The sequence below is a fragment of the Solenopsis invicta genome, chromosome 11 (assembly GCF_016802725.1).
Source record: "Solenopsis invicta isolate M01_SB chromosome 11, UNIL_Sinv_3.0, whole genome shotgun sequence".
In the NCBI taxonomy this organism is placed as follows: Eukaryota; Metazoa; Arthropoda; class Insecta; order Hymenoptera; family Formicidae; genus Solenopsis; species Solenopsis invicta.
The window spans coordinates 6332354-6345205 of record NC_052674.1 but is presented as its reverse complement, the minus strand read 5'-3'; the positions used below and the strand labels follow the sequence as shown (position 1 = coordinate 6345205).

At 39.7% G+C, this 12852-nt stretch overlaps 1 protein-coding gene across 3 annotated transcripts in view; it reads right to left on the bottom strand.

Moving 5' to 3' along the window:
- Positions 1 to 4402, bottom strand: part of LOC105200525 (transcriptional regulator ERG homolog) — a 57384-nt gene extending 52982 nt beyond the window's left edge. The window contains exon 1 of one of the 3 annotated variants that reach the window (XM_026132540.2): positions 3887 to 4402. The gene's annotated coding sequence lies outside the window, so the exon portion shown is untranslated. Of the gene's footprint in view, positions 1 to 416; positions 1533 to 3886 lie in introns of those variants that run through there. The other 2 variants (XM_026132541.2, XM_026132539.2) reach the window with 2 other exon arrangements.
- Between the last annotated feature and the right edge of the window lie 8450 nt (positions 4403 to 12852).

Genomic DNA, 12852 nt, shown 5'->3' with positions numbered 1-12852 from the left:
GCTAAACAGCTACATTTATTTCTAAAGTTATCATTTTCTCATTAAAATCGATAGATTAATTTACATACGTGTTGCATAAAAAGTATTTAAATATCGAGAATGATCTGCATTCAAACTTGTTTCCATTCTTTCATATTCATGTAATTTTATTTTATTTTTTTTAAATATTTTTAATTATAGATTTTATGAATTTTTTCTAAATATACATGTTGTAAAACTTTATTTGAAAAACTTGACAATAAGTAGCTGATTTTCTTTATATTGTCCTGTGAGAGAGTCAAGTTCTATTAATTTTTATTAAAAACAATAAAATTGTTAAAACTAATAAATTAAAAACATATAAAATCCTTTTAATAGAAGGCGTTATTTTAAACATAAAACATTAGCTTTTTCTTTATTTCTGAGCTTTTGTTTACCTTCGTTCAACGTGACAATTTTCGCGATGGACCTATACACGTTTCACTGTTGCTGCGCTGATCGTTCAAACGTCACTTTTCTCTGAATCATCCACCAAAATAGTCCGGAAGGCGAGATGCAGCTTTTTCTTTGTCCGTCTCTGATCGCGAATCACTTGTTATCGCGAAGCATTCACTAACATTCGATCGCGATGGGTTAAGGATACAAGCACTCTCGTGGGTACGTCCGGATGTCCAGCGCGTATTGAGGTCAATCTAATCACAAAACTGTCACATAGTCACGCTGTTTCGCGGCACGATGAGTGCGCAGTCGGATTGTCTTTGCGGTTCTGTCTAACAATTTAGAAGCCGAATCGAACGATCGATCGTCGAGGATACCGTAGTCCATCGACTGCTCCCGCGGTCGCCATTTTTACGCTATCGGGAATTTGTTTCGTTCACCAAACAATGCATCGTTCTTGATCAGCCATTTGAATTTTTATCTTTTTACCATTAAATTTTTATGGTTACCGATGACATCAAATTGCCGCAAATATTTCGACAGTGAAACAAACGCGTGCTTTAATTTATGTTGCAATTATTAAGCATATAATATATATTACCAAATATACTTGTTGATTTTTTTATTCAAAATAATTTCTCGATTTAAAATAAAGGAGTAACATGTGAATTAAAAAAATATTCCGTTACATTACACGCGTCGTTCGTGAATGATAATAATTGTAGCGTTGTAATCATCAGAAGTTGAAACCAGCATAATCTTGATGACTCTTCATACTGTAGATTCGGAAAAACTGTACCTTACGCCAATTGTGCGACGTCCATTGTTGCATATAATTCACACTCATTATAATCGAACAAAACAACGTTGTGCCAGCGGGCCGCGCGTTTATCATACGAGATAATTGCGCTCTCCTCGACGCGCGCTGACAATTTCCCTTCACACGCACTCGCGCGCGATCGCCCTACAGTATTGTTTTTCCCGTTCGCGCTATTTCACGACATGACTTTTCGCGGGTTTCACGGTCAGATACGGAAAAGGCTGGACCGCGGTATCAAGAAGAAGGTACTCCGGGCAGGTTGTCTCGCGCAACTGTGGCCGCCGCGGGCAGCAAATTGCCTGCTTCCGGGCCTCATTACATCACTCTGTTACTCTGTTAACGCTCGCCGGAAACCCCTCTGCCTACCTCGTCTAAACTCTCGTCTCGCGTATATATACATACATACATACGTATATAAATATATGTGTGTATATATATATATATATATATATTGTATATATATACACACACACATCATTTAAACGTATCGTCGCGAACAACACAGACGCGCGATTGCACGCGAGAGGGAGAAAAAATCGAGATCACCGGAAAAACGCTTTCCGACATATGAGAATCGCGTCGCGACACTTTATTGGCCGTCCAAGGAATCTACATCGATAAATTAAAGATCAGTTGACGGAGATGCTTACGTCGTAAGACGGCGTGGCGCGCGAAGCAGAATAGAGCAAGAGGCAAATTTTCAAATTAGAATGTAAAATTAAAACGAATTGTTTATATGCAGCAAAATTGAAATTGGTAACATTTGCTATAGTATCATTGAGCGAATTAACGTAATTTTTTTAACAAGGTTCTTTTTGCATTATAGATCTTTGGCAGAAAAAGTGGAATAATACTAAATGGAAACTAAATTTTTTTCTGTTTTTATATTACAAAATTATTTTAATTATATACATTTACGTTTTGTTTATACTATACATAAAACAGGAAAGTGAATTATTATTTTATAAACGAAGATGAATCCAATAGACTTCAACAGAGTCATTAAAGAATATATATTTGTCGTAATTATTCACGCAAATGTTTCGCGAGCGTTCGGATTATATCAGAGCGTACGATTTTCTCAATGAGAACGTCCCAATTGTTAAACAACGTGTACGAATCTACGTTTCTTTCTCACATCCAGATGAAAAATTCACGTTTGTCTAAAAGAAAAAAAAAGAAGGAAATATAAAACGGCGATCACGGTGCGTAACGTGCTAAAGCAAGGGGTCAACCGCGACGTAGCGGTCGGTGGACACGCGCGGTAATTTCGCGTTGGTCAATGCGTGCGCCCGCCGTTTAGCCCGTAAAACGTGCGTGGCGACAGACGCGGAGACGCGTCATGCGTGAGGCTCCGTGAACGGAATTATAGGGCCACGTTTCGCGACGCCGAAACACTTCCGTTCGCGCGAATTGAATCCTCGGATCTCGCAATCGCATCTACTAGAATACTAGATTCTAATTAACACGTTTAAATATTTTATAAAATGTATTTCCAATATTTTAATCGTGAAATTTACATTATTCTTTGGAAAGTTTGATATTTTTGCTCGCAATGTCACTCTCTACATAGTTGTTTATCTTGTCTCGTTTGGTTACCTGCTGGAATTACTACGATTGAATGAAGCTTGAGATCTTGATGAACATATGAGAAAGGAAGTCATTACAAAACGCATAAACTGTAAAGACATGTTAAAATGTGTTGAGACAAGTTGCATTAAGACATATTAAAGTGTCTCCGTTTATTTCAACACACAAAACCGACAGGTTAAAATAACAAAGTGCGCTTTCTCAACGCAGTTATCTATGTTAAAAAAACACACGTATTTCATATACACGAAAGTGTTTTTTTTTTCTTTTTACACATAGGTATGTTTAAGAAACGCGCATTGAAGCATGTTGTTTAACACATCTTTTTTTACAGTGCACGTAAATTAATAATTGCTTCGCATTTGTTTAAATCACATTTATAAATCTCTCTCGATTGAAGGTCTCAGAAAATTAATTCGATAAAAATTTCAGTTTTTAAGATTTATCTCATCAAACCTCATTATAATATAATTTTCATGATTTCAATTTAAGCACAAGAACATAGTTTAAGAGACTGAACGAGGGATAAACGGTTTTTTTGATTCTTTCTTTGTTGCAAAATTTACAGCTATTACGATTAGCGTTTTAAAAAGAGAATGAGATGCAAATTGATCGCAGTTTACACAAAATTTAATACACAAAATTATTAATTAACACTGTGAATAAGGAAAAAGAAATGCGCATTGATTTTTATTACTGATACACGAAAAGTACTGTATCAAGAGAGACATCAAATAGATAAAAACTCAAAATGATAAATCGATCGGTTGAACGACGAATCTAAAGATAAATACGAAATATCGAAGAAAACGCTCGTAAAACTGCTATAAATCCGCGTATGAGCAACGCGAAACGATCGCGGTCGCTTTCGGTGTTATCGACATTGTTCCATCGGCGAGAGGCACCGGCGCGGCGCGACGGAAGCGCGCGGCCGACAATCTTCGGTTTCCTCTTTTCGGGGCGTTCTTCCCCGAACTTATTCTCTTCGACGCGTATGTACACCAACACTTCGATCCGTATCGCAGCAATCGGAAAAACAAAACTTACGTACACACTTACCGTCAGTGCGGGGGCCTACGTGGTATCTTGTCCAGCACTGTCACAGATCCAGTTCGATCCTCGAGATATCTCCCTCGATCTCGCCGACGATACACGTTCGATGGACCGCGATTCTCGCGCGCTTGTCGTCTCCACCGGCAAACGGCCTCCCGAGATCTCGTTGAGATTGTCCAAATGTCCTCTCACGTTCACTTTGAATGTTCACTGCGACGTCCGTGCGAAAGTCCGGAAAAAGTTGAGTGGGATCGTTGACTGCGGAATCGACACTGAGAATCGCGACGGACGGGTAAGCGAGTAACGCGCGGGGGAGAATAGATACATGTACTCGCCGGAGCGTGGATGTTCCGCGATGTTCCGCGGGGATTACCAGACCGGTTGACTTGGTTCGATCGCTCGCTCGTTCGTTCGTTCGTTCGTTCGCTCGCTCGCTCGCTCGCTTGCTCGCTCGCGGGGATATCCCGAGAGTTTGTCAGCGCGCGTGGACCACCGTGGCGGACTCGGTCGCGGTACGACAGACGCACATTTGGCAGCGTCGTTATCAGTCGCGGTCCGACGATTGGCTGTATCGGAGCCTGCGCCGGTACGTCCTCCGCGGGGGGGAAAAAGCTAACCGCGCGCGAGAGGGAGACGGAGAGACGGAGAGGTGAGGGTGGACGACGAGGGTGGAGAACGGAGAGGGAGAAGAGGAGGTAGATTCCCGCTCTCGCCCCCGGACACGGGCTCTCCGACATGGAGCGGCTCCTTAGAGGCGGGATCATCCACCAGGCTGCTTCTTTCTCTCTCTCTCTCTCACCCATACATACTCCTTCCTTCTCTCTCCGTCTCCCATTGTTCCTCCGTCTCTCTTCGTCGTCTTTCTCCACCCCCGTTCCGCTACTGACTGTCTCCTTCGGCCTCACCCCGCTTCGCGTTAGAGGAGCGTAGGTGGGAAACGTGGCGGAAGGCTTCCCGCGGAGCGTCATATGAGACGCGCGCGATATCCCACGGTGCTTTTATTATTATTGATGCCGTGGATACCGGCGTGATAAGCGCCCGCGGAGACGAGCGAGAAATGGATTGACGCCGATCGCGCGCGGTGCGTTGTCAGGCTTGATCGCAGACCAGCAGCAGCCGCGCGAAAGCGCGCGCGCCTCCTCCGCGCGGAAGGCGATGAAAGGTAATAATAAAGTACACGTTCCTACACGTACCGCGATCAGGTGCCGTCAGCGATTTTCCGTGAGCGACACGGATGTGCTTTCGAGGTAACAGCGCCGCGTTATTTTGAGGAAAAGGGATGGAAACAGGAGAGATTGACGGCGATGGAAATAAATCGACTCTCTTGTGATCAAGATTTAGACCGTAAATTAGGCTCTGCTGCTATGAGAGAGAGAGAGAGAGTGAAGGAGAGAAAGAGAGCTTGAACTTTGTATCAAATTATCTTTCTTTCGACACAATTCCAATTTCCTTTTCTTAAACTACATTAATCATGGATGTCACATTTTTTATGGCTTTCTTGAAATTTTGGCTTATATTTACTATAGATATTTTTTAATATGCCGAAAAACGAAACAATCTGTGATATTTCTATCTATTTATATCAATAATTATCGAAAAATAAAATTTGAGATGGCATTCATTGTTGAATAAATTAAATTTTTATCAATCTTGTCGACTAAAACATAAAGTAAATAAATAAATGACAATGGTTTAATTTTGTATATACTTTGCTTTAACTAGAAAATTATTTGATATTCTTTTCATGAGAAGTCAAATGTGTTTTGTATCTTTTGTGGCTTATTGTACAGTGTGAAAACAACGTACGAAAGTGCAGAACAGAGAAAATAAAGATAAGCGAAAGAGAGAATGTAGGAAAGACTATTGTATACTCTGAGAAAAGAGTCTCGAAGAGTCAGGGACAGAGAGACAAAATGGATCTGTGCCTAGAAAATTATCGATGAGCCGTTGGTCGATGACACGATTGAAATGTCCAATTTGTTTGATTAATATATCAACGATATCGCGTGATCTTCGTGCGAGATCGGTCCGCCGTGCGAATAGCGAGCCGTATCTGCTTGTACTGAAAATTATCTGATCCACGCGGTGGAGTAACAACGGGGGCGCGACAGGCCGGACACGTGCCTGGTACACGATTTTCAAAGGGCAGCCCGGGCATGGGGTAGCATATATTCATACGTATCGCGATAATAATGTATCGTTATCGCCGCCTTCGTTAACCAACTCGCGCGCCATCGGCAGCGGCGCGGCGGCGGTGGCTGCGGCGACAAAATCAATGCTTTGATTTAATAGAATTCCGTTTTGTTATATCCCGCGCATTGCATAAAATTCGCGGTTTGTGTAGGCACACGCACATGCGTGCGAGTGACAAAAATTTTCACCGACTGCGAAAAATCGACGCGTCGTTCATTGCGCGTTGATACGATAAAAAATAATCAAGTTAACTAAAGAACAAGGAAGCATATAAATGCTTTCTCTCTCTCACTATCACAACGCAATTTAATTTGCTCAAGTTATATTAAAACAAGGGAGAGCCATTAAAAACAGGACATTTAATATTTTTCGAATTTAAAAATATAAATACATTTACATAAACTGAGTCAATTGCAAGTCGATTGAAAAGCATAGGTTGCAATTTAAATGTTTTTTTAACAATTTGGATGTTTTTTATATTTGATACGAATAAATAAATAAATTAAATAAATTTATTTATATTTTAAAGATGTTTTCTTGTTTGATTCTAAATTTTTGAGTTCTGCTTATAGAGTGATTTAATCTCTTTCCGTGTAATATGTAACTAATTATGTTTACAAGATAATATCTGTCACAGAAAACACAATGATTATCAGAATTATCAGATTGATATACTGTGAATAATAGAAATCTTAATAGAACGTGTATGATCAGAATGATATTTTTGAAGATATTTTTATCAAGTCTAACTTATTTAATTTATTATTAAATAATTTAATGATTTTCTATTTATCAATTATTTTATTATTAATTAATTTTGCTATTTTTTTATTTTACTTATCTATATTTATTCCAACTTTGATAAATTTCTATAAATTTACAAAAAAGTTGATTGTAAAATTGAAGATCTCTTGATTTACTTTAATATTAGAATAGATTTGTATTTACGTTAAATTGATTCTGCGTTAAAGTGATTGTTTAAACAGTTCTGCAAAATACTTTTACATATACTTCAGACACTCCTAACGACGGTCATCGCCGTTGTTCCGCTTCCTATGACCGCCATGAATAATGTCGTACCTCTTCGTTCATGCGTAAAGTTTCCGATCGTCGGACGAGAAGCGGTGTCAATCGTGCGAGAAACATCAATGCATTGTACGACTGATCGTGATCTGCGCGATCCGAAGTGCATTGTCATGTAAAAGTCCGATAGTTTTATTCTTCTGCAAACAACAACACACGTCCGAGCCTTGCGAGCGAAACGCTTCCAAATAGAAGAGGTCTTCGTTAAATTCTTTTTGTTATATAACTGTTTTTTTTTTATAAACAATAACTTTGTGATTATGTTCTCTGCTATTGGAACTTTTCTAAAATTTTGTGCCGCTTACAATTACATTATTTGTAATTGAATTATTATGCTAAAAAGATTATTTCACAAAGTATTTTACCTATTTTTGCTTAGTAACTTTATTTGTTATTAAAAAAAAAACATTGCACGCCTTGGATAAAAAAAAATTGTTTTTGAAAGTCTTTTAGTCTTTTATATCTTTGCAATTAGTAGCAATGACAATATTTCAGATGATTAAGTTTGGTAATATATTTTTTTTATACGCGCACGATATTTTATCTGTTCACATCTCTATTTTCATAATATTACATTTTTATTTTTTATTAGACAGGTGGCATTAGATAGACGCAAAAGCAATTCCTCGCCGTCCGTTTTAGAATTAAACATTTTTCCGTAAAATATATTCGTGAAACTTTATCTCGGACGTATATGCCGCGAAAAATATATTGTCGTCGGCGATGTCTTCACCAACGGTAACCGCTTATCACGCACGAGGTCCGCGTATAACCGCGAGGACGAGTCTATCGGCGTTTAGCCGGCTTTCGTGAATGTAAACTAGGCGTTTCCTGCACGTATCGTACAAAGTGCTCGATTCGCTGGTCTTTTTTCACCCAGCCCGATCGATAATGCCATTGCAAACACCCTGTATGTGCACACCCTGTATGTGCTCGGTTAATGTTAATGGCAGGGGCCGGCTCGGTCGAACGGGGTGGGTTGCCCCTTTGCCCGTGAGTTAGAGCTTCCTGAGGCTTTCCTCGCATCTACCGCTCTACCCCGTCCCATCCCGCTCAAGTCCTGCTTGGCTAATGGTAAGGGCAGGAAATATCAAAAGTCGTCTCCACGATCGTTCTTTTTACCGTACTCTCTCTCTCTCTCTCTTTTTCTCTCGCCATTTTTTATTTATTTCTCTCTCTTTCTCTTTTATTACTGGATACCTTTATAACTTTGATGACAATCAGAAGATAGACGATGTAGCTTTGAAATGATAAATACAAATTTAAGAACTAGAAACTGAGGCAATAATCGTATCATTGAGATTTGTTAGTTATTATAAAAAGCCAAAAAGATTTTTTTTTATTTATTGTATCTTGTTTGAATTAAGTATACACAATATAGATTAATAAATTTATTACGAGTGAAAGAAAAAATTTTTTAACTGGAACGAAACGTGAACCTCATAAGTTAAATTAAAAGTGATATAATAAATGTAAAGAAACGTGCGAATAAACATACGTGATAACGAAACATGTACGTTACAAATGTAAGAGAAATTTAATTTTGATTTTGATATAATTTACGGATTAATTAAATTTCTTTTTGAGATATAGTTTCTATATATATATATATATGCAAAAAAGAAATTATGTTAATAAATTACAGAGGAAAGAGAAACAGAGAAAAAGATATTACAAGGATAGTTTACATTTAAATAGTAATAAAGAAGAAATTTGTTATATAAAATATGCTGTCTTAAATTTAAAATTATAATTGCTAATAAATTTAAAATGTTTACTTTAAAATGATTTCTGTATGGAGTATTCGTAATAATTATTTTGTAATATTCTTCGTGGCTATTGCAAAATATCGAAAATACCGGGAACAGACGGGAAAGCAATGACGATTTATAGTAAGCATTAATATCTCGAACTCTTCCCGGAAAGGTCGCAAGGGGGGTTAACACGCTTATCGTACGCAAACGTGATCGTCGAAATGATAAAAGAAAAAATGAATCTGACTCACAGGAGAGCAAATGTAATCACTGTTTGTCACGAACAGCAACGCATTCAACAGGTTAAAGCAACACATTAAAAAGAACGCGAATTTATTCGCATGCTTAAAAATCTCTTTCATCTCTCGGTGAATTCGGTCACGATATTTCACCGGGATGAACAGCACCAGATACCAGCGTATAAAATAGTAACACGTTAATCTTCTTCTCGCGTGTTCCTGAAAATAAATTACTCTAGAAATGCTACAGATTTACTACAACGCTTTTCTGACGTTACGTGAGTAATTTAGTCTTTTCTTTCTTGGAGGCGCCGTTTATTAAGGATTCTCGGATAGACATTCAACGATGCTTGTTCAAGTGAAGAGTCAGAATCTTTTAAAATTTATCGTGTGTATACAGAGAACTTCTTGTTGCATCCTAATCAGAACTTTAATCATTTCCATTAAAACCTTTTTGAATAACATAATGTTGGAAATGAAGAAGTTATAAAAAATAAAGCTTTCTTTTTTTTAACGAGTAAATAGCAATTGATAAAATAAGGATAAATAAATGATTTTTGTGAATTTTATACAACATCTTCTCTTTTTATTTGATCGAATTCTGTTATTTTTTTTTCTTTTATTGTATTAAAAAAGTATTGATTACAAACTGCTCAATAAATCTGTAGGTGAAAAATGTGTAGTTAGTTTGAAACTAGCATGGTTTATACAGGATGCGCAAATTACGAGCAGTTGGCCGCTCGTTAAGGTCGCTCTACAAATGTTTCCAACTCAGAGTGGTTGAAGCTGTCGCTCGTACCTTTGATATAAAAGGCATGCAATTAGAAGTAACGTGCAGTACACGAGACGGGCCGCAGCGGTGAAAAGGCGTGCACAATCGCGGCACGCTTCGTACGTAACGCACGTACGTAAATTCGACCCGAGGGATTCGCCGATATATCGCCTGATTTAATTTGTTGCAATTAGGGCCAAGGGTCGTTGGAGCGCACATCGACGCGGGATAGAGGAGCGGAACGTAGAGAAAGAAAGAGAGAGAGAGAGAGAGCGAGAGAGAAAAGAGGAAGAGCAGTCTCCACCCGTGGCTCACCGCGCCCTGCTATTAATATCAGTTAACGACACGATATGATCACTCGTCTATACCCAGACAGCTGGCTGCCAGCAGCGGCGGCTGTTTGAGCCGAGTCATGACTCGAACCATGTCGACGCGCAGATCGTACCTTCGACCGTGATTCGAGCTCATCGATCGCGGAGCTGACTCACCGGGACGCGCGGCTTCACCTCGACTCATAATTTCGCGAATCCTAATACGCAGTTAGGTAACCCTATCGTGAATCTCAAATAATTTACGCTAATGCTAACCCTCTCGTAGTTCAGCGTCAGCTACTGCGTGGAATGGAAGAAAGTAATACGAAATAAGGAGTGGGTAAAGTAAATATTAGCAATACAAAATGATGTATTTTTCTGAAAGATAGTCGTATTTTTTTTATCTCCTTCGTTACGTCGTGTGTTTAAAATATTCTTTGAATTCTTATCTACGCGGTCGCAGAAGTGCCGGTAGCGAGGTCCGTCCGCCAGAAAACGTCATAGGGCCGTTATAGCAGTGGCATACGTACCGATAGCAATAGGCGATATGGAGCGGGTTCTATCTAGCAGACATCCGGCCAGCATCGAAACAAGCCGACCGCGCGCGGATTACCATAAGCATTTATATATGCGCCAGCGCATTATACTTGCATACCCGACGGGCGAAGGTGCCCCGTTGTCGACGACGGTAGCGCCTCGTATTAGGCGCGGGTACACCGCACAGGGGATGCGTGTAGGTGCCCATCAGGCCTGGCTACTTACTTACGTGTACCAGTCGGCCTCACGAGCCGCCGGCACGCGAGCCTGATTGACTTGTAGATGAGGCGACACAGTCGATATACTCCGGACTCTATACCGTCCGGCCTCTGGAAACGGTATCCCCTGGTCGTCGCCACCTACCACCATCTCGCCGCCACCCCCATAGTCCCACGGTTCGCCAGCAGGGATTCCCATGGTCGGTCGGCCCATCGGTTACACCGCTTTCCCTCGCCTGCGAAGCTTTGCCATCCCTCGTCTCTCTGCTGCATTCCTCTCGCGCTCATCGTTCTCTCGTTCTATCTGGCTCTACTTTCTCTCTCTCTCTCTCTCTCTTTCTCTCTTTTTCACCCTTTTTATTCGCTCTCCTCGCCCTCTTTCCCAGTCACCGACCGTTATCTAGTTAATTAATCTCCGCCGACGACGGTAGTAGACTAGCGGGGCGGTAAAACTCCCACCGTCGCTGCCGCCGTAACGAGCCGCGGCGACGAAAGTGTCGAGCGGCCACAACTACCCCCCCTGGTCTCCGGCACTTCGCTCGCTGGCGTGGCGTTACCCTCTTTTCGTCGGGAAATTTTAATTACGGTGAAAGAAAAACGGACAGGCCTCGTTAGAGGCCGGACGAGTGTTGAAAGTTAGCGAGATATTCGAGGAAGTTGGGAGATTCGCATGATGGAATAGGTATCAACGCGAGAGTTTCGGTGAAGTACGTGATTTTTATGCGCATAATTTTATTGCTAAAACGCGAACTTGTAAGTGAAATCCGAACCGGACACTCGGATATCTCAATCATACTTTTATGCCTTCAAAGTACACATAAGACGATAGCAATAGATTATAAAATATATATAAATTCAATTTTAAATCTGGACGATTTTAGAATAAACCAATTTTAAACTGCACTTTACTGCAGTAAAAACTTTAAATTTAGCATTGATTTTCAAAAAAATTTAATGATAAAAACAAAGTAAATACTTTTGCGCCGAGATATCTTTTTGAAAGGGATCATTTCCGAAGAAATTACAATTTTGAATTGATTTCAGTCCTAAGATAAACTATATTTAAAAAAGTTTTCAATTAATATTTTTATAAATATCAGTCGCTTGTTTTGAGAACCTAATTTTATGATGTTTGTAGTCTTCTCATTACTCTTTAACTACATGGTGCTTTTGTATTATTCGGACCCCAGTTTGTGTTCCTTCCGTTGGTTGTTATCCTGGTTAAGCGGTATGATTATTTCGAAGACATATCAGTAGAGCTGTAATGACTGGATAAGGGTAAAAACACATTGACCGCGTGCAAACCAACCCTAGGTTAGTTATCTTCGGTATTCGTTACCATAAGGTAGAAATTTATTGATTTCAACCATAGTTGGTCTACCGATCGGATAGTCAGGACTTTACACGAGTTTTGTCTACAGATAAAAGAAACGATTAAGTTCTTAACAGTCTCAATTTTTTAAATATCTCTGAATTTTAGGCTATATTTCTATAGGATATCGTATTAAGTCTATTAGGAGCATATTACTTTACTGTAAGAGTGCTAATTTCTTTTACTTAAATAATTAGCAAGTTGTTAAAGTAAATTTGATGAAATGTCATGCGTTTACTCAAACTAGGATTTTTCTACTCTGCGCTCTAACTTTACTTTGACAATTGTATTATTATCGTAACATTAATATCAAGATATCGTAATACGCTGTTAAACTCGTCGGTCTCGAGGAGAACATTATTTGCCTTCACCAGCATTCAAATATTTTACCCTCAAGGACGAAAATATCGATTTTCTAGAGGACACCCCGAAGCCTCGACGTCGCTCGCACAGATGTCCGCGAGCGTTGTCGCTGCGGTTGGCGTCGCCGCCG